Below are 25,746 nucleotides of genomic sequence, written 5' to 3'. Positions count from 1 at the left end.
TCGTATGTGTTTTAAACAAGTCTCTCTTTAAGAATGAGCAGAAGGCTTGAAAAGACACATCAAAAGATAGACAAATGGTTAACAAGCACATAAAATGTGTTCACAATCATTAGTTGCCAGAGAAAGGTAAATTATACCCACAATGAGATACCATTTCATATCCACTAGAAGGGCAAAAATTAAAGCAAGCAAACAATATCCTACTAACAACAACCAAATGCTTGTATGTAAAGCAATCAGAGCTTTCCTTCACTGCTGGTGGATGCATAAAATAGAACAATCACCTTGGAAAACGGGTAGTTTCTATGAAATTAAAAATACCTACTCTATGACCCAGCAAGTCTACACTCAGGTATTTACCCAAGAACGGTGAAAATAGAAAACGTCTTGCACAGAATCCTCATAGTATTTTTGTTCATAACAGCTAAAAATTGGAAACAATTCCAAATGCCCATCAATAAAAAATGAATAAATTATGGCATATTTATATAATGGAATACTACTCATCGGTAAAATGGTATAGACTACTAGTACACTGAATAACATAGGTGAGTCTCATAGATATTATGCTATACAAAAGGAAACCAGGCACAAAAATGTACATAATATATGTTCCATTCATGTGAACTTCAGAAACAGGGAAAACTAAGCTTTGATCATGGAAATTAGAACATTAGTTGCCTTTGTGTGGGAGATAATTGGCTGGAGAGGGACATGAGGAAAATTTTATGGAGTGATAGAAATGTTCTATAACTTGATTGAGGTGATTTTAAGGATGTATATGCTTGTCAAAACTCATCAGTTTGTACTCTTAATATCTGTATTTTTATTGTAGGCACTGATTAATTAGTAAGTTAATACTTTAGTTTTAAAAAAAAGGAGATGGTATCAATCTGGCTTCTCCAAAGAGAATAAATTGAAGAGGGCCAATAAAGAAATAGGGAGACCGGTTAGGATGTCGTTGTAATGGCATAGGAGGGAGGTGATGGCATGCATGATCAGGTGGTAAGGATGAGACAGTGAGAGGTCATCAGGTTCTAGATATAATTTAAAGGAAGAACTATATGGATTGTGATGAGTGAGGTGAGAGAAAGAAAGAGACAAGGATGTTTCTCAAGTTTTTGGTCTGAACAACCAGAAGATGAAAACTATTGTGGAAGTGTAGATGTACTTGAGCAGTACTGTTAATCAGGAGTCATTTTGAAAATCTTAATTTCAAGACGCGGAGTAGGCATCCAAATGAATTCTCCTGAGTTGGAAGATGGAGAAATGAGTCTGGAGTTCAGAGGAGACGTCTTGGCTAAATTATAAATTTGGGATTGAGAAATAAATAAATAAATAAATTTGGGATTTGTCAGCATGTATATGTTATTCGAAACTGTGGAGTCTAGCTGTGACCACATAGGGAATGAGTGTAGAAGATAAAGAGAGGTCCACAGGCTTAGCCTCTTTAAGAATTACAGGATGGAAAAGTGAGGAATAATCAACAGAGGAGGCTGGGAAGAAGTAACCGGTGGGGAAGAGAGCAAAAAGAAAGTGGTATCCCCAAAGTTCGGCAAAGAAGGGTAAGAATCTAGTTGAGATTTTTCCACTTCTAGCTTCTTTGACATCGATTTTATCCATTGCTCAATACTTTTGGCATCACAGTGATATGGTGCTTTTCATAATCTGTCCTTATAATCTTGAAAGTTTTATCACCTTTAGGATTAAAGGTATAATTTTAAGATTGTAGAATACTAGGGTTTAGTTGTTTTTCTTTATTTTGTTGGTTTTTTTCTTATGTAAATAAATTTTTGGTATTGTTTATGACTTGATTGAAAGCTTTTGACAGATAGATGAGTGGCACATGAGTGACACAGGAATTGTTCCCACCAACTTCTGTTAGCTTCCAAAATTTTATGATCCCCTCTGAAAGACTTGGCCATTGCTGTTGTCCGTAACTGTATTGTCAAGTATGGGATGAGCTGGCTTCTTTGTGTGCAATGGCTTTATTTCCAGTGCAGCAGCACAGGGCAATATTTCTTGAAGACATTTTAGGAGATTCAGATTTAAGATAAAGCCAACTCCATATGTTGTTGCCAATGCAAATAATTCCAATGAGGTGACAATCAGATGAACAGCTAAGTTCACACATGCTCAGGCAAGATCACTACTGAGATGTCATAACTTTCTCCTCTGCCTGTCAGCTGGCAAGTACCTTAATTGAGGAAACCGCACACATATTAACACGAACCGTATCCATTTATATATGACATCTTTGATGTTCTGAGGCAGACATTGTATAGATGTTCAGAACCTGATTAGGTAATCAGAATATCGTTCAACTGGTGGAATGCTCAGGTCATGATCATTGACTCTGCATTATAGGTCCCTTATTTATATATATTTATATTTATATATGCCTTGATCAAGTAATTAAGAACTTGTAAGTGAATTATGTTGATAAATGCATACTACATTCTGCTCTTTTTTTCTTAGAATAGGCCAAGATTCATCATGTTAAATTAAGCAGCAAGAAATAGGAATAACAATGATATTTCCACGCAAAGAATGAAACAGTTGAGCTTGGTTTTGATGACTTTAGTGCAGGGATAGAGATGTCTTGTTGAGTGTCTCCACAGAACTTTCCTGAAAATGGCCACCTGCCATGTGCGATTACTTCTTCAATCAAGAGGATCTGTATTCTTCAAATAATGTTAATATACTGAGTTATTACTTATGGCAGTTTTTGAATCCACGCATCTTGCAATGTAAAAATAAATAGTGATGGAACTCACATATTAACAAGTTCATTATCTCATAATTTTAGAAGAATGTCCACAGAGGAGATATTATGATGCCACGTTACTCATAAGCTAAAGAACCAAGATGACAATTAATTGATGTTTAGAGATCATTTCTCTTCCCTTTAGTGATTAGAACACAGGGTTGAGCATGGGGTCTGTAAAGAATCCAAAGTAATGGAAGTGAAATGTAGTATCAGGGATGTTATTCATTTTGCATAAGCTTTTCAATGTTTTCCCTCTTCATGGTCATAGGATTTTTCCCCACTACCCCCCCAAATTTGTCCATCATTAATGATGGACCATATTATTGTTTTTTCTATTTGCAACTGTAAAAAGGGGGTGAACTCATTTCTCTCTCTAAACATTTTAAAATGAGAGTTGAAAGAACATTTGAACTACATTTTATATTATTTTAAAATAAATTCGACATTCCTTCTATGAGCCTTTGCTCATACAGCTCTTTGATTTATGATGACATCACATCCTTTCAGAGTCAACATTATTATGTCACTGAACCTGAGGTGTACAGAGGTCAAAAGTACATGTAAAGTTATTATGGGCCTGGAAGGTCATGCTTCAGTTCAAAGGAAAGCGAGCAGGGCCGAGAGGGAGGATGAGGGAGCCAGGGCAGAGGGGAAAGGAAAGAAGAAAGAGAGAGCAAAGCAAATTCTCAAATATGGGCATTGGCACGAGCAGAAATTTAACCCTCAGCATTTTCCTACTATGCTTTGGGAAATGAAAAAAAAATAATGAAGGGGGAAAAAAAAGCCAGCAAGCCTTTCAAACTTCACTCTGTCGCATTACTAAGAGAGGCTTTGGAAAACAGAGGGGTTACATAAATGAGAGCAGGTGCGGTCGTGCAGAGGTAACTATTCAGCATATGTAAGTGCAGTTGGAAAATCATTGTCTTGCAGAGAATACTCGAAATTGGTCCCTAATGGCCTTGGTTTTTGTCATATGGTCTTGATTATAAGGCTAAAATTACATTGCCATGCCTTTAGTGTGAACGAGATGGATGGATAATTATTACGTGCGCGGAATACCTTTCTGCAAGGAGGAACCAGGACATCCCTGGTCACTGTAGCTACCATTTCGCCTTGCTGTCAGAAAAGCTCTAAGCGGCCAATTCATCACTATATTTATGTGGAGGAGAAATGGAAATGCGCCTCTCTGGTTGGGTGTGCACACTCCCACATACATATACATATGCAGATTGTACACAGACCCAAGCGGCCCAGTGTGATTGCAAGGCAGTGTTCAGAGAAGGCGTAGCATCGGTGGAAATGAGGGGTGCAGAAATGAAACGGTGAGCTCTGTGCAAAATTGATGGCTCTTGGTGGTGTCCACGTGCTGATAGCCTGGCACTGAAGCAGCGCTAGGAAAGATCTAGGGCTCCGTTTGAAACGCTGCGGGAAGTTGAAAATGATCGACAACAGGCGTTGTTGAGCAAACAAGAAGTATTTGTAGAAGAATGATATTTCTAGATACACTAAAAGAAACGTTCCCTTTTAAGCCAATTTTGCTATTTCACACAGCTCTCAGGATCCTCTCAGAAGGTGGTATAATGACACTTAACCAAAATTCCAGCTGTGGTTGCTGCTGAGAATAAATTGCGTGGTTGTGCGATGGTTGTTACCACCACCCTTTCTGGCGAGGACATCAGAGGAAGGCACCATGGGGAGTAAGAACAAACCCAGGGCTTTGACCTGAGCGGGGAAGATTCAGGACCGCACTCAGATCCCCGACCATGACCACACAACTCATTCATCATGGCAAAGTTTATGATGGATCCCGGCTTTGGAGGCTGTGGCTTCCCCCTTTCCATGCAGCCTTTTGTGAAATATGGGCAATTAGCTACGAGGGCCACTGTCTCTTCCCCACTGAGTCTTGAACCTTGGGGCCAGCACTGAGGGGACAAACAAATCACAATTTGCTGAAGAGCTCACCGAAAGTCTGATGTGAAAGCAGACACAGGTTTGAGAGAACAAGGTTCGGAGTCCAAAGCCAGCATCTCGAAACTTTCTGATTGTGGTATATAATTTGCCACTCAAAGCCCAAATAGTGTGTGTGTGTGGGAGGGGGTGCATGAGTTGGTTGAGCAGATAATTACTCAATTGCCCTAGCTGTTTTGTTGCTGATATTTTGATTGCTTTGATGCGGAATGTAATGCAATATTGTAAGGTGAAGAGCGGCCAAAACATTGAGGATGGATGTTTCTTTGCAAGTGAAAGAAAAAGAGAGGAAAAATAAAATTGTGGAATCTCTCTCTCTATATACACACAAGCAGAATGATTATGTGTGTGTGTGTGTGTGTGTGTGTATACACACACATATATATTTCTGTACAAAGTATTTAATGGGAAGTGTCAGAAAAACCTATAATAATTTAGCATGTTTAATATAAGCTTTTATTCCTAGGTGTGTACACACACACACACACACACACACACACACACGTACATACCTGGGAAATATAGTGAGTGATACATGGCTTCATTATACCCATTATTACACCACCCCACATGGTAATTAAATGTGGGATTCTAGGGCAATACAAGATGAGAGTTACACTATTTTGGTGCTGTTTTTATCTTTCATTTCTATTGAAAAATACTAAATTAGTAGCATTTTATGATTCCTGATTTAGCTCTTTTAATAAGAAGCAGAAGCTAAAAACAGCCCAACCAAGCAGTTGAAGTCTTATCACAAGCCAGTAAGATCAATAGCTAAAAAAAGTATGAAAAGTTTTTGAGTGACAGCTTAAAAATGGAAAATTTAAATATATATCGCTGCCTTCTGCTCCATTGTGTAATGCATAAAGCCCATTTTGGCAGTATGTTTTTAAGCAGTCAAGAAAGTGATTTATTATTATCACTGGATTTGTGTTTATGTTCCATGCTGTAAACTATGCTTATAGCAATATATCTGTATTAAGGCATTAATACTAGGAGTGCTGCCTAAGCTTAACATTACTAATATTGTTCAAAGTGTAGTTTATTGGGCTATAAATAGTAACATCAGTATTGACACTTGCTGCATCATCTAAGTGCCTGGGTAACGGTGTCTGATGCTAAATGACCATGCTGCTGACAGTATATAAAACATAAATAGTGACTACGAGTGATATTTCATGGCTACTGCTGGTGTTTCTACTCTCCTTGGGTCTGCAGATAAGGAGATCTATGTGTGCCAAGACCTCGTGAGATTTCCCCCGTGTTTGTTAGAGGGATATGCTTAGAGGAAATCACATCTTGATTTTACACTTTCTTGTTTCACGTGACCACTAATTTTATGTCACACGTACAAATAAATAGTCATTGTTCACAATAATGGAAGGGTAGTTAGCAAATCAGGCATCAAGTTTGGTGTAACCTACGTTCACGCTGGGTCTTTATCTTGATACGAAGCTGGTTGTCGTTTAGTCTTTCGTGGAACAAGTTTTAACTTGTTTAGCAAGGAGCATTTGGGCGGCTATAACAAAATACCATAAAGTGGGTAGCTTATACATAACAGAAACTGATTTCTCACAGCTTTGGAGGGTGGGGATTCCAAGGTCATGTTGCCAGTAGAGTGGATGTCTGGTGATGTCTCCTTCCTAGATAAGCTTTCTTTTTGCTATAACCGCACAGAGCAGGAGGGACAAGTGGTCTCTCTTGGGCCTGTCTTGGAAGGGACCCAAGCCCACCAGGATGGGTTAACCCTCGTGACAAATCACCTCCCAAAGCCCCCACTTCCAAACTACCATAACGTTGTTCATTATGATTCAACCTAAGAATCTGGGGAGGGCACAAACATTCAATCCATAACAACTAGTCTGTGGTGGCCATGTTGTCCATGGACAAGCATATGTTCTAAGTGTGATTTCTTTTGTTGAAAATCAAGTCAGTATATCAAGTCTGTTTGAATTTCACCAGATAACTCTCCTTTGTTAAAGGCTATAAGCAGTGGAGCCACTTTTTCTTGAAAAGTTGCCTTCAGGAGGCAGTCACGTAAATCATGAATATGCTAGTATGTCAAGGTGCTTTAACTTCACTTTGGAAAGGCTAATGGCATGTGCTAAATTCAGCTTTGGGTTCATTAGAGTTGGAAGAGAATACTCCTATCTAGTAATTCATTCCTTCACGTATTCACCATACTTTTATGGCGCGCCAGCTGTGGGCTAGAGACCACGTGGCTCCCCGTAGAATTAACAATAAATGGAACATATCCCTTATCCTAAAGACGTGGTCAAATGATACCACATTTTGCTGAGGTAATCCAAAGGAATTATGAAAAAGTAATTTTTTTTTACCCCAAAACTCATAAAAGTGGTGAATTACATTCATGAAATGATAGTAATCAAACACATTTTTGTTAGCTTGTAATTTCTTGCTAGTTTGTTATAGAATATGATAGAGGCAAGCTCATTGAGATGCTAAGATATTCACGTACTGCCTTTTTCACCTCAAATCTCTTATTTTTTGGAGCTGATTGGATGGTGACAAGAATGATACTGGTTTGGGTAGCCCATAAATGATAGACAGCTTATGATGTAAGATATTAATACTAGATGTGCCAACTTGGCTTATCATCATTAATCTTATTAAAAATGAAGTGAAGCAAGCATTGCCTGCCTTCTTTCCATTGAAAGAAGGGAAGTGCCAGAGTAGGTGGTGAGCCAGGAGAAGGGGATTTCCTCATCCAGAAAACCAAGAAATACACACTCATCTTTACAAAGCCATAAAAGTGTGTGCTTTGATGAAAACTTTCATTCTCCCTTAAGGAACCTTCGGTGTTATTTGGCTTACTTTGCAGTAAATAAATGTGCATCCTTTACTTGGGTGCAGATAGTGGCTGTGTGGTGGATGGACAGGAAACAAAGAACAGAGGAGTCCCTAAGAACGTGTGCTTTCTCTTTTTTTCATCCACATTCAGAAGGAAGGAGCAGGAGGTCCATGTGGCTGGGCAAAATAGCACAGTTCAAGAAGCCAGGAGAAACAGAAAACATTAAAATCTAGAGCTCCAAGATGGCGAAGGCGTTGGGAAGGCAGGGTGCTCTGGTTCTTTTCTAGCTGGTTCACCGACAGCTTCCAGAACAGCGTTGCGTTCATGGTAGACACCTTTCTCCCCCCAAATCTGTCAGAGTTCCATAAAGAACTCAAAGCACATTAAGCATATGTTATTGTTTCTTGGGCCCTAAATACATCCTTGTAAAAGTGTACGAAGTGATGGCAGAGTGAAGGCTGGCAGCCCAGGGACCTATGAATCCAGCGTTTTTTCATTAATTCCTCATTGCCTCCTTTGTTCGTTGAAATATTCAGCTTTGGTCTAAAAAACAGCTAAAAACCTTATGCAAAGAGCTTGTAAACAAACACCCACTTGAACCATCTGGTCTTGTAACACATACAAGTGATTAAGCTTCAGAGCTATGATTGTTAAATTTTTAAAAACACAACAATCCCAAACACCCCCAAATAGACTCCTTATACAAGTTTATAGGGAGGAAAACATGTGAAGCTTTATGTAGTAAATAATACAGAGAGATTAAACCATCTTTTTATTTCCCTACTTCACTCCCTCCCTTTCTTCATATCATGAGTGTGATTGAATGAGAAAGGCTTGAGACACAAATATATACACTAAAAATACATTTAAAATGCCACTATACTGAGGCTACATGGTCAACAACTTGGAATAGTTGCTTATCTTTACCTTCATTATTATTTTTGCCCTTGCCGGAAAAATCTATGTGCTGGAATGTATGTATGTGCAGGTGCACTCAAGGGGGTGTCTTAGTTCCTTCTAGAATATATTAAGCAATCCAGGCTATTTGCAAATAATGAATTCATACTTTTTGCCCATAATGACTGAAGAAAGTCAGGTCAGGGGGAAATTAAATATGTTAAGAGCTCTCATTTTAATCGTATAATATCAATACTGTCTTTATAATTTTCTTGACAAGTTGTAGGGCCTATGGATTGAATTCTTCATCTATTTCTAGCATGGAAATGATTCTAAATTGCAACATTTCATTTAGGTGACATCACTACAGTGCAAAAGAATAAGCTGCCCACGGTACCACAAGCATATGGAATAACAGCGTTCTAGCTGATGACAGTTGAAAGGAACAACACAGAGAACCAAAAACTGTCAAGTGACATAAAAACTCTAAGTGAGAAATCAGTAACATAGCATGTCTCCCATTTCTGTCTTTTCAATCTTGACCAGCCTTCATCCCCCGATTTATTGTGTCAGCTGGAAGGAGGAAAAACAGCAGTTGAAAGAAGAGACAGAGTGTTTAGTTATGGCATTGGTGATCGGTGTGTCAAACAAACCACCAAATATTAAATGGTTTAAACATCAGCCCCTAAAATCCACAGTGGGTGTTCCTAATTGGGGTGAGTCTCTTTCATGTGGTGACTTGAAGGCTGAACTCCTTCTGTCCTGTTGCTCTCTGATTTTAATAAATGGCATCCAAGGTTGCTCACATCATCTGCAAAAGCCTGTGAAAAGGGAAATGCTACAGAATATTGTGGGTGGGAGGGTTTTATGGACCACCTGGAGGGAAGCTTCTGTCACTTCAGCTCTATTTGCATGGAGGAAGGCTCAGTCACATGACCTTACCTAACTGCAGGGGCGGCTGGGGAATATGGTCTCGCCATGTGGCAGGAACAAGAGAAGATGAGTTTGGTGCACTGCTGACTGGTCTCCACCATAAGAGGAAACGGGGAGGAAAAGATGGGTGCTGATACAGCACACTCTCTAGTATTTTTCATTTGGTAAGAAGGAAACAAATTAAAGTCCTTGTCAGTGATGGGGTCATCCATCTCTCTGGAGGGTGAAAAAAACCCACCTGATTTGTAATGTCTGCTGATTTCCATGGTGCAGATACCTCCACGATGGCTGATTTTAAGCTACCAACATGAAGGCACTCAACATAGATCTGGGAAGAGATACACAGAGTCAGTTCTAACAGGCTAGAACAAGCCGCTCTAGCACTACATTTTACGAATCAATTCTGAGGAGACACATCTGACGCAACCCATTTGTGAGCAGGTAGTCAATGTGCCTTTTCCCTTTTGTATCCGACCCAAGGAAGATTCACTTCAGAATGGATTCTTTATCTCTTTAGAATTTATTTATTTATTTATTTATTTATTTATTTATTTATTTATTTATTTATTTGAGAGAGAGCACCCACACGTGCAAGCAGGGGAGAGGGGCAGAGGGAGAGAGCGAGAGAATCCCAAGCAGATTCCATGCTGAGCACAGAGACTGGCTTGGGGCTCGATCTCACCACCCTGGGATCATGACCTGAGCCGAAATCAAGAGTCAGACATTCAACGGACTGAGCCACCCAGGTGCCCAGAACTCTTTATCATTTAAAAAACCATTACTGTCTGGGTGATATGTGGAATTGTTGAATCACACTATATTGTACACCTGAAACTAATACGACACTATATTGACTAACTGAATTAAAATAAACACTTCCAAAAAAATTTTTTTTAATTTAAAACTGTCAACGTGATATGTTGATATCAACAACAGATTGGGGTGTATAGTTTTTGAGTCGGAGACAAATAGCTCCAAGGTCACAATATGTCAAGGCTGCCCATCTGTACTGAATCCTGGGTCACTCTCAGGCAAAATTTAAAGCTTCTAGAGCAAGTTTCCGAGGAGTGTACCAAGAAGTAGGATGTCACTTCTGGAATTTCATATGATCGTTCCCGTAAATGTTTTCCCGAAAGAGGGAAGGATTTGGAGATGGAATGGATAATGGTGATGAGAGCAAGGAGATGCCAAGGATGATTCCTTTGTTTCTGTCTGTACAGTGAGTTGGATGGTGGTATCAGTCTCTGTGGGAGAAACAAAGAAGTGATGTGAGCTAGTCTATGTTTAAAAACAACAACTCAAATTCGAATGGATCCTCAGATCTCAATTGGTGAATTAATTGTTATTAATAGACCAATGGCTATATAGTCTTCTAAAATCTTTGCGATTCCTTGTCTACCTTTTTTTCAAAGAATCAGGCCATGCAATGATCAGTTTGATTCATTTTTACTGTTCTGCTTGATCCATGCAGGTGTGGCACTCTTGAATCAAAGTGCAGTGGTCCCCATGGGGAACCACGGCCTGTGATGTACTAGGCTTCAGCCCTGTGGTTTTACTGTGCTTGGTTTTGTTTTCAAGTGTTAGCATTTTTCAAGTGTTAAAGACATAGCACCTCTTGAGCTAATGGTGTGGTCTGAGTCTACACGGCAGAGGCTCAGGGTTTCGTATTAGGTGCTTGTCGCTGATGCCCTTTGTAACCCTCCGAATTGACCAAAGCAAGATTCCAGTCTGTACTTTCTGTTTGGAACACAAGGTGAGGCAGATCAAAACCTAAACATGAATTAAATCTGTAATGCATTGGTTATAGTCTGTTACTGGTTTGTTTTGAGGCAGGTTGCTATTTTTGGAAAGTACTGAAACTGATAATGACAGACTCAAGTACTGAGGTTTCTCAAAAAGTTAATCCATTCACTTAGTAAATAATGCACTGTTCTGGGGAACAACTCTCCTCCTCCCATATTTTTTAATGATGGTGAAAAGTCAGTTGCTCTGAAAACTAACTTTCTTCATGCCAACCTGCCCTATTGTTTTTTGTTTCTTTTCTTCCTTCGCTGTGGTCTGCCAAAAAAAACAGAACTAGGGCTTGGCACACCAGTTTTGATCAGACCAACCATCAGAATCATAATGTCCTAAGTACAAAGCTCACTAATTGAATTTCATTCACTGGACTGAAATATAGCAGCAAAGACAGAGAACACTGTCGGCCGTTTTTTATGAGGTTCGGAGTCTAAAGTCATTTTAAAAATTGGGTGATGCAATTTCTTGTATCTTTCATTTAAAATGCTACTTGGTAAACAGTGTTTCAGATTAGTGTCTTTGTAATTTAAATGAAGACAATACATCAAGCTGAATCTGAAAAGAAAGTTTAGGAAAGGATTCATTCCTCTTTTTGTGTGATCTACTGTAGAAAATAATAAATAAATAGGAGAGAGGGAAAGAAAAAAAAAAGGTTTGAGGATTTTAACAGACAAAACTGAACTATTTTTAAAACAGAGTTAGTCCCAGTAGCTAAATCTTTGTTTTCTTCAAGCAGACTAATACATTCTGCCTAATTCATTTTTTATTTTCTCTCGGGGTCTGCTTGCAGATTTGCCTCAACAAAGGAAGCATCATGTTACATCTTTTAAATAATTGATGGCTCTTGGTCCAAGCCAGCTTGAAGGAAATTCTGAAAATAGGTACTGATTGAGCAAATGCCTCTTTCCTTCTCCCCATTCCCTTCTTGAATACTCTGTACTCCTCTCTTCCCTCCCCCATTTGCTTCTTTGCCTCCTTCTTGACCGACCAGTAGAGGATGATGATATCATTTGGACTTAGGCTTTATCTAAGCCTAAGATACCACTTGGTATCCCTCATCTGTTTCATATCATTCTATATACTTTATTAAAGATGGGGGAACTGTCAATTATAAGCTGACTGATGTAAATGAAGAGTTCTTAATTAATCACTAGCAACGTTATGTCATAATCCCCACCAGAGATGGTTTGTTGGGACCACAGACAGTTACACTTAGAGCTTGTTCTTTTAAATTCAAAGGATGCTGTCTCCAAGGGTCAAGTTACCCTGGAAGCTGGGTCGGCTGGACTGTGGCCTTGCCAACTCCAGCTGTTCCTGCAAGTTCAAATACTGTGAGCTGACCTGTGTTTCCCCGCCAAGAAAGAGAAAGAGATTTCCATCTTATTTCACTGTTGAGTCATTAGCGGTTGTCTACAACTTGGAAAAACCATCCCTGCTTTAAGGCAGGGGTAGTCAGTAGGAACTTGGGCTGGTCCACCATGAACCTGGCTTCTGGTCATGACTTTGTAAGTCACTTTGAGTTCCAGAGCCTCTCTTTCCTTTCCTTGCTGATGAAATGCAGGCTTTGGAATGGCTTGTCTCCAACATCTAGCCAGCAATGATGTTCTTGTGTCTTCCAGAGAGGAAGTCGATTTCATTAATGTATTCCTGGTTTGAGTGAATGGACTATGTGCTCGCTCACAGTTAACCTTCTTCTTTCTTCACATTGTTTTTCTTTTCTTTTAGTCTATCACTTCTTCTCTTCCGCTGCTTATCCCCTTTCCTTTCCCTTCCAGACTTTCCACATTTCTGTTTTCAGAGTGGAAGGAAAATGATTGGCAAGGTGTGAAAGTGGAGGATCCTGGCCACTTATTTTTTTTCAATCTTGCCATCACTTACAGAAACTTTCACCTCCAGAAATTGCATCCTAAGGTATCCAATATTATTGGATTTGGGAAGACTAGCTATAAAGTGGAAACTACTGGGAGATCTAAATCTGGAATTCTAAGTTGGAGCTCAGTTTAACTGGGGGAAAGCTTTCCATCGTATCCATCACTGAAACAGCTGTATCTAAATTGATGGATTATCGTCTACTCTTAAAGTGGTATCAGTGTCTGACCTACTCTCGTTTCCAGGGGACATTTTAAAATATCACATTGCTTACATTTTTCCATTTTTCTCTTATTATAGCAAGCTTGGTCAGGATGGGGAGCTGAAGCCATCTTTGCTCCAAGTCTTCCCACTAATGAATAGCTCGTTTGAATATCCTGTGCCTGCCTAGGAAAATCTCTTCTGATTGCCTTTATTGAAATCTTGGAAAAAAAGCTTCAAATAATCAAACCTATTTAGAACCACACAAACAACATATGGCAGGGAATATAGAAAGTTGAGGGATTTCTTCTGTTCATCTTCTCTCTGACTGTCTTCTAAAGCTATATTCAGAAGGATTAAAGGAACTATTTGTGTTCTGCCTCTTAAAAACCAGTGCTATCCATCCTTTTTGAGAATATATGATGCATACATAGGCTTTTGTATCTGCATGTAAATAGATTACAGGTAACTCCTAGCGGTAAGATGCACTCCTAAGGTTTTGGCATTCAAAATGTGCTTTTCTCCAAGGATACCAGTGCTGTTAATAGTTGGGTTCTACCATAGTGCTACCATTTTCAGGAGCATTATGTGCTAAATGGCTTCTCTTTTTATTGGAATGTGTATTCTTAGTGCCATGTGGGGACCCAAAGAATAGATCTTTCTCACTCTGAAGATAGAGAGGTTTTTCCCCATCTTTAGGGAGCTGATTGTAACACCCTGGAGGCTGCTGATGCTGAGGATGGGGGGGTGCAAATCCTATTGCCTTGGGGGTCAGTGACTTTGAGTGAAGGGATACTGGTAATTCAGTTCTCTGGATTTGCTCTTAAAAATATCTTCTGGGATAGGTAAGGGAATCCAGATGCTTCCGCCCCTAGCCCTGTGCTGTGCAACCATGGTGGGATAGCACTGTTAACACTGTAATCTATGTGCAACAATGCCCCCAGAAGGTTCATAAGATGCAAAAGCCACTTGAGTGTATCTGGTAGTTTTTAACACTACAATTATTTTTTTTGTCAATTCAAGTTGTTCAATCTCAATACTTAATTGGGTAGAGGCAGTTCCTAGTCTACACAATAATACTGTCCCTGTGTACATTTTAAAACTGGTTGTTTAGGGGCGCCTGGGTGGCTCAGTCGGTTGAGCGTCCGACTTCGGCTCAGGTCATGATCTCATGGTCCGTGAGTTCGAGCCCCGCGTCAGGCTCTGTGCTGACCGCTCAGAGCCTGGAGCCTGTTTCAGATTCTGTGTCTCCCTCTCTCTCTGACCCTCCCCCGTTCATGCTCTGGCTCTCTCTGTCTCAAAAATAAATAAACGTTAAAAAAATTTAAAACTGGTTGTTTATACTTCAGAATATTTCCCAAATAGGAAAATTTACGTAGCTAGTGATGAGTTTCTAGATTAACCACAAAAAAAAAATTCTCAATCATACTATAACTGAACTTCTAAAGGTTTACAGCAGTTTTGTTTTCTGTTCTTCAGTAAATCATCTACCGTATTGAATAAGAAATCTTCCACCTGGATTGGTTGTCACCATTTAAAACAGAAGTAATCTGGGGAAATTTATATTGCATATTGTAGTAAGAAGAGATCATTGAGATAACGGTAACAAATTCCCATACCCTTCCAGTACCCATCTGTCTTCCCTCACTCAGGATCCCTGAATGGCACAGAATACAAAGTGGAGCCTGAGATGTCTTCTAGCAAAAATATGCAGATGGTGAAATTGGGGGAGAGTGGTCAAAGATCTAGATTCTAATTCATCCTTCCCCCCACCTTCTGAGTATTCTGAAATAACAAGATCCCAGTGGCCTGTGGGACAACTGGTTCATGTACCTTCGGTCCCAGAAGACTCCAGATTCTTTAGGGATTATAGAAGCACGATGCATCCATCCATCTTTTCTCTCCTTGCAGGAACTTCTAAGTGTCCTGTGCATAACTGAAAGGGAGTTTAGTAACTAAGGTAGTAATTCTTCCTCCCCAAGACTCTGAGAGCAGGATCCCACTGCCCCCCTGATGTGGGCTGCCTCCTGTGTGTATGGGAGATCCCAAATAACATGATCCTGACTTGAATGCCTCTGATCAGAGATAAAGCTCTATGCGTGGGATCAAAAGGACAACTCATTTCAAAAACTGTTATCATAACGTGCACATTATTTTGAATTTTCATTAATTTCAGCGATGGGCTTTGGCAAGATGTAGATTCTGAATGTTAACTTGAAATCACAGCCATGTTGGTCATGACCATTGGCAACATCACACAGACAGCAACTTCTTACCTGATGAAATCAGCACCTGAAGGACTTTTGACCCTTCAAATCCTCCTTTTGTAAGACGTACCGTATTTTATTGCACTTTGCTTTATCACATTTGCAGATACTGTGTTTCTTTACGGGTTGAAGGTTTGTGGCAACCCTGCATCAAGCAAGTCTACTAATGGCATTTATTTTCCCAAAGTGTTTACTCATTTAGTGTCCCTATGTCACATTTGGAGAAGTCTCACAATATTTCAAACTTTTTATTATTATTATTATATTTTTATGGTGATCTGTGATCGGTGATCTTTGATGTTACTATTGTAATTGTTTTGGGGGGACACAGTGTATTCATATGAGACAATGAACTTAATCAATTAATGTGTGTGTTCTTCCTGCTCCACCCACTGACCATTTACCTTCTCTTTCTCTCTCTCTCTCTCTCTCTCTGTCTCCTTCTTTCCCTCTTTTTCCCACTCCCTCTCCCTCTCTGTCTCCGTCTTTCTCCTTCTCTCTTTCCGCCCTTTGGGCCTCCCTATTCTCTGAGACACAACAAAATTGAAATTAGGCTAATCAATAAGCCTACAATGGCCTCTGAGTGTTCAAGTAAAAGAAAGAGTCACACATCTCTCACTTTACATCAAAAGTTACAAATGATCAAGCTTAGTGAGGAAGGCCTGTCGAAAGCTGAGATAGGTCAAAAGCTAATAAGCCTCTTGCTCCAAACCGTTAGCCAGATTATAACGCAAAGGAAAAGTTCCTGAAGAAACTTAAAGGTGCTACTCCCAGTAAACACAGGGATGATAAGGAAGTGAAACACCGGCTCTGATATAGAGAAAGTTTTAGAGGTCTGGCTAGAAGATGAAACAAGCTACATAAATTCTCTTAAGCCAAAGCTTCATCCAGAACAAGATCCTAACTCTCCCATTCTAAGAAGGCTGAGAGAGGTGAAGAAGCCGCAGAAGAGTAGTAGGAAGCTGGCAGAGGTTGGTTCATGAGGTTTAAGGAGAGAAGCTGTGTTTATAACCTCAAAGGGCAAAGTGATGCACCAGGTGCTGATGTAGAAGATGCAGCAAGTTATCAGGAAGATCTAACTAAGATAGTTCATGGAGGTGGTGGGCCGCCTGGGTGGCTCAGTTATTTGAGCACCGACTTCTGTTCAGGTCATGATCTCTCAGTTTGGGAGTTTGATCCCCACCTCGAGTTCTTTGCTGACAGCTCGGAGCCTGGAGCCTGTTTCGTATTCTGTGTCTCCCTCTCATTCTCTCTCTTTGCCCTGCTCATGCTCGCTCTCTCTCTCTCTCTCTCTCTCTCCAAAAAAAATAAATAAATAAAAATAAAATAAAAAGATAATTCATGAAGGTGGCTACACTCCACAACAGATTTTCCATGTAGACAAAACAGCCTTCTATTGGAAGAAGATGCCATCTAGGACTTCATAGCTGGAGAGGAGAAGTCAGTGCCTGGCTTCAAAGCTCCAAAGGACAGGCTGACTCTCCTATTAGGGGCTGAAGAAGCTGGTGACTTGAAGTTGAAGTCAGTGCTCATTTACCACTCAGAACGTTCTAGGGCCCTTAAGAATTATGTTAGTCTGTCTTTTGGGATGAGCACTGGGTGTTGTATGGAAACCAATTTGACAATAAATTTCATATATTTAAAAAAAAAAGAAACACTAGGGATAATGTAATTAAAAAAAATTATGTTAGTCTAGTTTGCCTCTGCTCTATAAATGGAATAGTAAAGCCTGGATGACAGCCTATCTTTTTACAGCCTGGCTTACTGAATATTTTAAGCCCACTGTTGTGACCTGCTCAGAAAAGAAGATTCACTTCAAAATATGACTGCTTATTGACAATGCACCTGGTCACCCAAGAGCTCTGATGGAGATGTACAAGACCAATGTTGTTTTCATGCCGGCTATCACAGCATCCAGTCTGCAGCCTATAGATCAAGGGAGTAATTTTGACTTTCAATTGTTATCATTTAAGAAATACATTTGCTAAGGCTATAGCTGCCATAGATAATGATTCCTCTGATTGACCTGGCAAAATAAACTGAAACCTTCTGGAACAGATTCACCATTCTAGATGCCATTAAGAACATGTGTGATTCATGGGAAAAGGTCAAAACATCAACATTAACACATACTTGGAAGAAGGTGATTCCAGCCTTCATGGATGACTTTGAGGAGTTCAAGACTTCAGGGGAGGAAGTAAACGCAGATGTGGTAGAAATAGCAAGAGAATTAGAAGTGGAGCCTGTAGATATAACTGAATTGTGCAATCTCATGATAAAACGTTAATGGATGATGAGTGTCTGAGCAAAGAAGGTGGTTTCTTGAGATGGAACCTACTCCTGGTGAAGATGCTGTAGATGCTATTAAGATTGTTGAAATGACAGCAAAGGACTTAAAAAAATTACATAAGCTTAGTTGGTAAATAAAGCGTGGCAGGGTTTGGGAGGATTGACTCTTATTTTGAAAGAAGTTCTACTGTGGGTAAAATGCTACCGAACAGTGTCAGGTGCCACAGCGAAATCGTTTGTGAAGCAAGAGTCCCTTGATGAGGCAGACTTAATGGTCTTAGTTTAAGCAATTGTCAGAGCCACCCAAGCCTTCAGCAACCACCACCCTGATCAGTCAGCAGCCATCAACATTGAGGCAAGACCCTCTACCACAAAGAAATTACGTGTCACTAAAAGCTGAGATGATGGTTAGCATTTTTAGCAATGAAGTATTTTTAAAATAGGGTATGGACATCGCTTTTGAGACATAATGCTATTGTGCCCTTAGTAGACTACATATAGTGTAAACATAACTTTTATATGCACCGGGAAACGAAAAAATTCATTTGACTTGCTCCATTTCAAGTCTTGCTTTATTTTCACGGTTTGGAACCCACCTGCAGTGTCTCCAAGGTTTGCCCGCACTTCTTGAATTGTAAGCTTTAAAAACAAAACAAAACAAAACAATAACAAAAAACTAACAACCTACGTTGGTTCCCCTCAGGCCTCCTACCCTGTAGTGTTAGTTGGATGGGTTCTTGCCTCGTTTTTCCTTAGACTTAAACAAATTACAACATTTTAACAGGCCTTCTGTGTTCGCAGTCCCAGGAAATAAATAGGGTTGAATTCTCACATCGGAGTCATCTTGCTTCTTCCTCATTCATTGAGTATACTGGAAACATCTTCTGTTTTTATTTGCAAAGCACCTTTCCTTCCCGATTCTGGACCCTGTCAAATTCCAGTGCACGCAGGAAACCTCCTCGGTGTCTGGGCTTCGCAGATCTCCAGCTCTCATTGTCTGCAAGACTTTATTTACAAATTACCCCCTTTGTCTTCCAGTAGTCAAGTTGTCCTCTTCAGCATTAAAGCCAATGATCCAAGTTTGATTCCGGTTGCTTTTTGTAGTCCAGGGAATTGAGGTGAAGCTAGAATTGAAACTTCAACTTGCTTCATTCTCGAGCATTTTATTTTTAACCTCATTCTGTAAAGAAAAGGGCAAAAGCTGTGGGTGTGGTGGTGTCTTAAGTGAATGTGATTTAGAGCTCCTCTGAGAATCTTCTAATCAAAATACAGGCATCTCTTTGAAGCGTTCACTCCCCAAAGTCTACAGTTACCTCATTCGTGCCTCAAGGGGTATAACAGAAGATGGCCTGGTACCACCTGATTAATGAGTTTTCCACATCTTTTCCTTAATGAACTGCACTGGATCCTGTATCCAACAAATTGTTAGAGGCCTTTCAGTTGTCCATTGGTCACACCCTTCTCGTCCTCTGCTTCTCCTTTCCCTGGGTTGCAAGTCCACAGAAGAATTCCCCTGGGTTTCCAAGGGGTCACCTTTTGCTCTGGAGAGTTTTCTTCTAGATGAAAGGGTGTTTTTTTTTTTTTAGAGGGGAGAGGGGTTCAGTCAGGTCACATAGAATTGCCATGTCTGTACATCAAGATTGGTAGAATATTGATAGTTTCATACGGTTCCACCTAACAACTTCTCCTGATAAACATTCTACCTAAAACAGCATTTTGAAGTGCATGTCTAGCTAAAACCCACTGTGCAGTTTTTTGAAAAAGAAACTTGAAGTATTTTTCCAATCAGGAAACTTGTGTTTCTCTAACCTGCTCCCTTTTCTCTTTTCTGAGGATCAGAGAAATAAGAGACAAAACCCTCATATTTGGAGAAAGTCACATATTTTGAGCTGGATGTGAAATAAATAGGAAGTCCTTTGGTCCCTGTGATAGAATTTTTTTCTGAAAGTTCTAAATGGGAGTTATCATGGAAACTGCTTTGAAACCTTAACTAGAGCATTCACTATAAATAAGAGAGGAGCAGAAGATTAATAAATCTGATAAAGCTGAGAAAGAAGAAAACTTGAAATAAGAAATGAGGACTGTACCTCGTTTGAGCATTAATACGGCCCTGAGTGCATATATAGGAAAATCAAAGACTTGCTCAAGGCAGAGCGTGCGAAGCCATAGCTATTAATGTGTGCTTAACTCTATTGCCTGGGAGATTTTATTAAATGCAGCGGCCAAGGAAATTGACCTCACTTTTTTTTTTTTTTCCTTTTTTGGGTTGGATCCTTGCTCACGTCACGTAAATGAATAGAGCTGACAATTTACTGGCTCATCAATGAAACAATATTAAATTATGAAGATGTAAGGAAAAAATCCTACGCTAACATTGTTGCAGTTTGAAAGGTAAGCTGTCCCCTACAAGAGTAGGAGATATTAATGTTCATTTAAAAACCTATATAACATAATGCCAGGTGATACACATTATAGGGTTAAGTGGCCTCTTGATACCTTTGATTCACTGCTGTCCTGGCATGTATCTCATTAGCAAAGTACATGAAGAGGCTCCCATGTTTTTTCTTGTTCTGTCTTTTAAAACGCAAAAACACCATTGTTCACGCTTTTAAAGTGTTTTATTTTATGGGATATTTTGACAAGTTGGGCTCTACTGAATGTGTGTTACAGTGATCGTGGGGTTCCTTTTCAGAGGTTTTGCCCTTGTTTTTATTGGTTCACCATACTGACCATGAAACATAGCTGTCAGAGCCAGACTGTTTCTTAATTCTTGTCTTTCGGGGATGCGGAAGAAACAAAGTATTATTTTTCTTGTTGTCTTGTCCCTTGCTTAAGGTTGGAAGCCTCTTCCTAATCCTGTCTTCTGTGAACTTATTAAAAGGACTTGGTATCCCGTCTCTTACCAGTCGAATACCTAGTTCTTCCCAAGTGCACCTAGATATTAAGTCTTTACTTCACTTTTGAAAGAAAATCATCCTGCTGTTCTTGGCCACCATCGTTACTCAGTTGGTCATGGACCCAGGCTCGTGTCTTGAATTTAGAGCCCCGTTGTAGTGACCGCCTGACAGGATCCGAATGTGGAGAGGTCCTTTTTGTGGAAATAGTTCCTGCTTCCTCTGACCCTCAAATGGGCTTACAACTCAGGAAAGGTGACAAACCACTGCCCTAAGCAGTTAGCTCTTCCGAGTAATTTATTTGTCACCCCCAGTACCTGCTGCAGGGTCTGGTGCAGAGTGGGTGTGCAAGAAATTCGTGCACACTAGCTGACGATGATGCCTCTCCATCCTGCTCGGTGCTGACCCCTCTGCAGTGAGTCAGATTTTCTGAACAGCATTCAGCAGATTTCTGCTTCAATGTGGAAAATGGCACTTTAGAAGTCGAATTACCTTTTTCATGGCACCCAAGTTGCTTAATTTGCAAATTGAGAATAATTTAGGCAATGGGAGAATATGTTTCCATGTGTGAGTGGATTGAAATGAGTTTGGTGTTCTGTCTGCTCCTTTAGCTCAAACTATCGTAAAATGGAGTTCTGGCCAAAAATCATTCAGTTATATGATTCTGGGATATCATCTGTGTTTTGTGTAACATCAGTTTAGTTTTAATTATTGGTGATACTTAAATCTGTGCTTCTTGTAAACTGAAGGTATGCCCTACCTTTAGAAACCAGAATGTGCTGCAATTTCATGCTTCCTATGCCTTTGCATGAAGGGACACTTATTTGCACTCTATAAATAACTTGGCTTTATAAAATAATTTATCACAAGATTCCTTTAAATAACCACCTCTCTTAGAGCATTTGAAATATGATTTGATTTGAACAAAATCAATGTCCACTCACTCAACTTTTCAAGAACACATCTGCTTTGTCATGTGAGGCAGGTGACGGGAGAAAAATCAAGCAACAAGGAATGAGGGTCTTAGTGAGCTGAATAGGAATTAATTTTAATTTAGAAAAAAATTTGCTTTTGTAGAGTTTCCCGGGGAAAACACCTTCACCTTTATCACCTCCAAAGTACATAAGAAAAAAAAAAGAGCAGGCCAATTTTTAGTTTGGAGAAGATAAATCTATTTCTTCGGTGGGTCGCATTCTGCATTATGCATGTGCGTAAAAGTGAGGTTTGCTTTGATCCTGACTATTAAAAGTTTATTTTTAAACTCAGACTGGGCAGGAATCCAGTGATGCTCTTTCCCTGCGTGCATCCTGGTTTCAGGTCCTCAGCCTGGCGGAATGTAGCTAAGCAGCAGGAAGTAGTTGAAAAGTGTGGAGACTTGGTGAGTGTTAGGGTTTTTTTCCCCCCTTCTTCCCCTCCATTTTTGAAATTCAAATTGAATGCAATTTTCAGCTCATTTGAGCCAGAATATACTGTTGCTGAGCTTCAGTGGCTCTTAAATTCAAACTCACAGGAGAAAACAGATATCATCTGTCACACAGGGTGGGAGAGAGAACACTCCCCCTATTTTATTCACGGGAGGCAGAGCTCTAGTAACTAATTCAAACCTTTCTGCCTCATCGACTAATCATTCACCAGCGAACTTATCAACTAATCAATGAAACCTTTAAGACACTCATCTTAACTCATCTTAGGAAGTCGGGAGCAATTTCCCCCTCCCTTAAAAAAAAAAGTCATTGTTCAAGGCTATTTTTGTGTTGTTGGGATTTTAATACCTTTTTTGCAAACTGAGACAGAATATCCTGGCAATCTTTTTCCTGCCCTTCCTGACTATTTTTATTGTTTCCATCTTTAATGTCTTTGTCAATGCTATTTATTTATGACCGAGGATTAGCAGAAAGCTTACTGCTGGCTAAGTGAGGCCAAAATTTTGAGTTTTTTCTTCACTGAACAGACTGCCTGAAAAATAGTCTTGTTTCTTGGGGCAGATATAAATACCAATTAAAAGAGGAAGACGCTCTCATACAGTCCCTGGGTTTGCTAGTGTGCCTCATCTTCAGGGTGGCTGCTCTAGTGTGGCTTGAGAATGCGTCTCGGGAAACTTCTGCTACTGGATATGTGCCCAGGGAATGCAAATGACGTGAACGAATGATAATCTGAAATCCCTGCTCTAATTTCAGAAAGGATGTGATGTGGCAATTCTGATACTGAAATCTAGGTTTCATGCCTTACCACTGGTGCTTATCTTTGACTATTCTAATGTAATCCAGAATTTCCATGGGAACATGAAGTCCATTAACCTTCTCTCTCTCTCTCTCTCTCTCTCTCTCTCTCTCTCTGTCTCTCTCTTGCTCTCGCTCTCTCTTTTTGTTGAGGTATGTCTGTGAGAGACAATTATGATATTATTTCAAAGTAGGTAGGAGAAATTAATTTGCTCCCTAAATATTATCTCTCATGAAATTAGCTCATACCCATCACATGTGGGGTTTAAAAATGTTTCACAGTGAGTGTATGATCAAGCCATATATATTTATATGTGTGTGTGTGTGTGTGTGTGTGTGTACATGTCCTCAAGGTGTCCAGGAATGTGACAGCAGGAATTTCTAAACAAGTCATTTTCACATTAATAAAGGCGTCAACGACTTTATCCTCTAAGTGGTAATGTGCTTGTGCCTTCTGCCCCTGGTGGAAGACATTTATTTCGTTGTTTTTATAAAAAGAATACCCTCACTTGTTAACCTGTTTCTCACTACGATGCCTTAATACAACTACCAAGACTATATTGTTGTTTCTTTGACTTCACTGTAAGAAGCCAAACTACCTTGACGAGGAATCCTATCCACATTTTTAGCTAATTACGAAGTTATTGGAATTTTAACTTTTCTACTGAAATATCAGATCTCTTCAATATGCAGGTAATTACTGAATGCTTACTATGTGCTAGACCTCCATTATGCTGAGATTTATAACATGCAAAAAGGTAGCTTTCTAAACCCAAGTGAGGTAGATATTGGAAATGAAATACCAGCATCAGTTAGGCAGGAAACGGTGAAGCTTGAGAAGCCTTCAGGTTCTCAGATGATTCTCAAATATGCAGTCCCTCTTGTTTTCCTCAGTCGGTAACCGTTGGTATGAAACAGAAATGATCTAACTTGGAGGTAGAAGGAAAGGTGAGACACAAAATAATCAGTGTAAAGGATAAGAAATATAGATACGTAAATGCTAAATGTATCCTATTCTTCAACAACTGCTTACAGCGCTGGGTAAGTAAGGATGGACAAGTGGGGTGCTGTAATCCTGCATTGTAAAGTGGGTAGGCCAGGGGCGCCTGGGTGGCGCAGTCGGTGAAGCGTCCGACTTCAGCCAGGTCACGATCTCGCGGTCCGTGAGTTCGAGCCCCGCGTCAGGCTCTGGGCTGATGGCTCGGAGCCTGGAGCCTGTTTCCGATTCTGTGTCTTCCTCTCTCTCTGCCCCTCCCCCGTTCATGCTCTGTCTCTCTCTGTCCCAAAAATAAACGTTGAAAAAAAAATGAAAAAAAAAATGAAAAAAAAATAAAGTGGGTAGGCCAGGGGTGAGCAGAGGAGAGCAAGGAAGCCAATTCAGGGGGGAGAAAAAGCTGGAGTGGAAGGGAGAATGCTTGAGGCAGGGTCTTGGTACGCTGTGTGGGAGCTTGCTCATACACAGAGGGCCAGTAGTTAAATTTCTAGAAATTTCATGAGCCAGCTTTTACAATATATCATTAAAAATTAAATTATATGAACTTACAATAAATCACTTATATTAAAAACAAAAGTAATGAATGCTGAAAACTTATCACTTCCTAATTATATCCCTCCCCATGCATTGCAATTATCTGTGCTCTTGAGATGTGTCCATCATATTGGGAGGTGGAAATACCGTCTGTGATGTGCTGCACATCTCTTCCCAGCAGCACGCTCCATGATGCTATGTTGGTACCTTGACATCAGCCATGGGAAGAGTATTTATTCCACAGAAATTGGAGAATGCTAAAAATTGGGGCTTTTTTTTTCATTTGAGAGCCAATTATTAAAGACAAAACAGACAACATGGAGAGTGGAGCATGGGAGCAGGGCTAAAAAGCTGGGAGGTGTGAGAGGAAAAATGCCAGAGAGCAGGGTTACAGGAAGAGAATGGTTTCCTTTTATTATTGAAGAGCAGAACATGACGTTAGGCAAACAGTTCACAGTCTTTTAGAAATCACTGGGAGCCATTGTCCATTTTTAATACATTTTATTATTATTGTAATCCATGTTCTCTATAGAAAATTTGAAAATAGAATAATAGCTTATAATTCTATAATTATTGGTATGTGCCCCATACTTTTTAAGTGCTTTAAATATAATACATCATTTAATCCTGCAAGTAGCCCCATCGAGTAGTTGCTATTCTCCCATGTTAAAATGGGGAAGGTGAGTGCAGAAAAGTTCAGAAGTCTGGCCAAGTAAAGGAGTATGATTTGAATGCAGGGAATTAGTTCCACCTAGAAGTTCACTCTGCTCTGCTGCTGTTCGGTGCAGAAATGACAACCCACGATGATCCCCCACCTGGCTTCCTAGTAGCAACATTTAGGAGGGGGAGAGGCACTCCTTCAGTTGTAGACAATTAAGATTTGGGGTGTGAGGAATCTAAGTGGGGAGGATCCCCTAGCAAGTCAGCTTCGAGGGGAGCACAGGCCCAAACTTGAGAAAACCCCTGCACGTGGATGTGAGAGAATATTCATCATCACAGGGATCGAGCATAGAAAGAAGAGCTTTTGGGAAAGGTAAGCTTTAGGAAGAAACGCAAGAAAGGAATCATGGATGAGAGAATGAGCCGTTGGAAAGGGAAGAGAAATACAGGGGAGCATCAAGCACAGTGTCCTGAAGATACGGAGGGAAGAGTTTGGGGAAGGAGTTGCTAATGAACAACGAGGGCTTCTGTGCAGTTTCGTAATGGTAACCATATAATTTCTCATCCCAACTGAGTCACTTTGAGCGTGAAGGGGGTGCTATTAATAATTAGGCCAGGAAAGCAAAATAACAAGGGAACAGT

At 40.0% G+C, this 25,746-nt stretch overlaps 1 protein-coding gene across 1 annotated transcript in view; it reads left to right on the top strand.

Moving 5' to 3' along the window:
• The window catches only part of ESRRG (estrogen related receptor gamma), a 584,122-nt gene that overhangs the window by 122,107 nt on the left and 436,269 nt on the right, over positions 1 to 25,746 (top strand). The window contains exon 2 of the mRNA XM_043568378.1: positions 20,103 to 20,194. The gene's annotated coding sequence lies outside the window, so the exon portion shown is untranslated. The remainder of the gene's footprint in view (positions 1 to 20,102; positions 20,195 to 25,746) is intronic.

This window comes from Prionailurus bengalensis, chromosome E4 (genome assembly GCF_016509475.1).
Source record: "Prionailurus bengalensis isolate Pbe53 chromosome E4, Fcat_Pben_1.1_paternal_pri, whole genome shotgun sequence".
NCBI classification, from domain to species: Eukaryota; Metazoa; Chordata; class Mammalia; order Carnivora; family Felidae; genus Prionailurus; species Prionailurus bengalensis.
The sequence above is the reverse complement of the archived record's forward strand: the minus strand, read 5'-3'. Positions and strand labels throughout refer to the sequence as shown.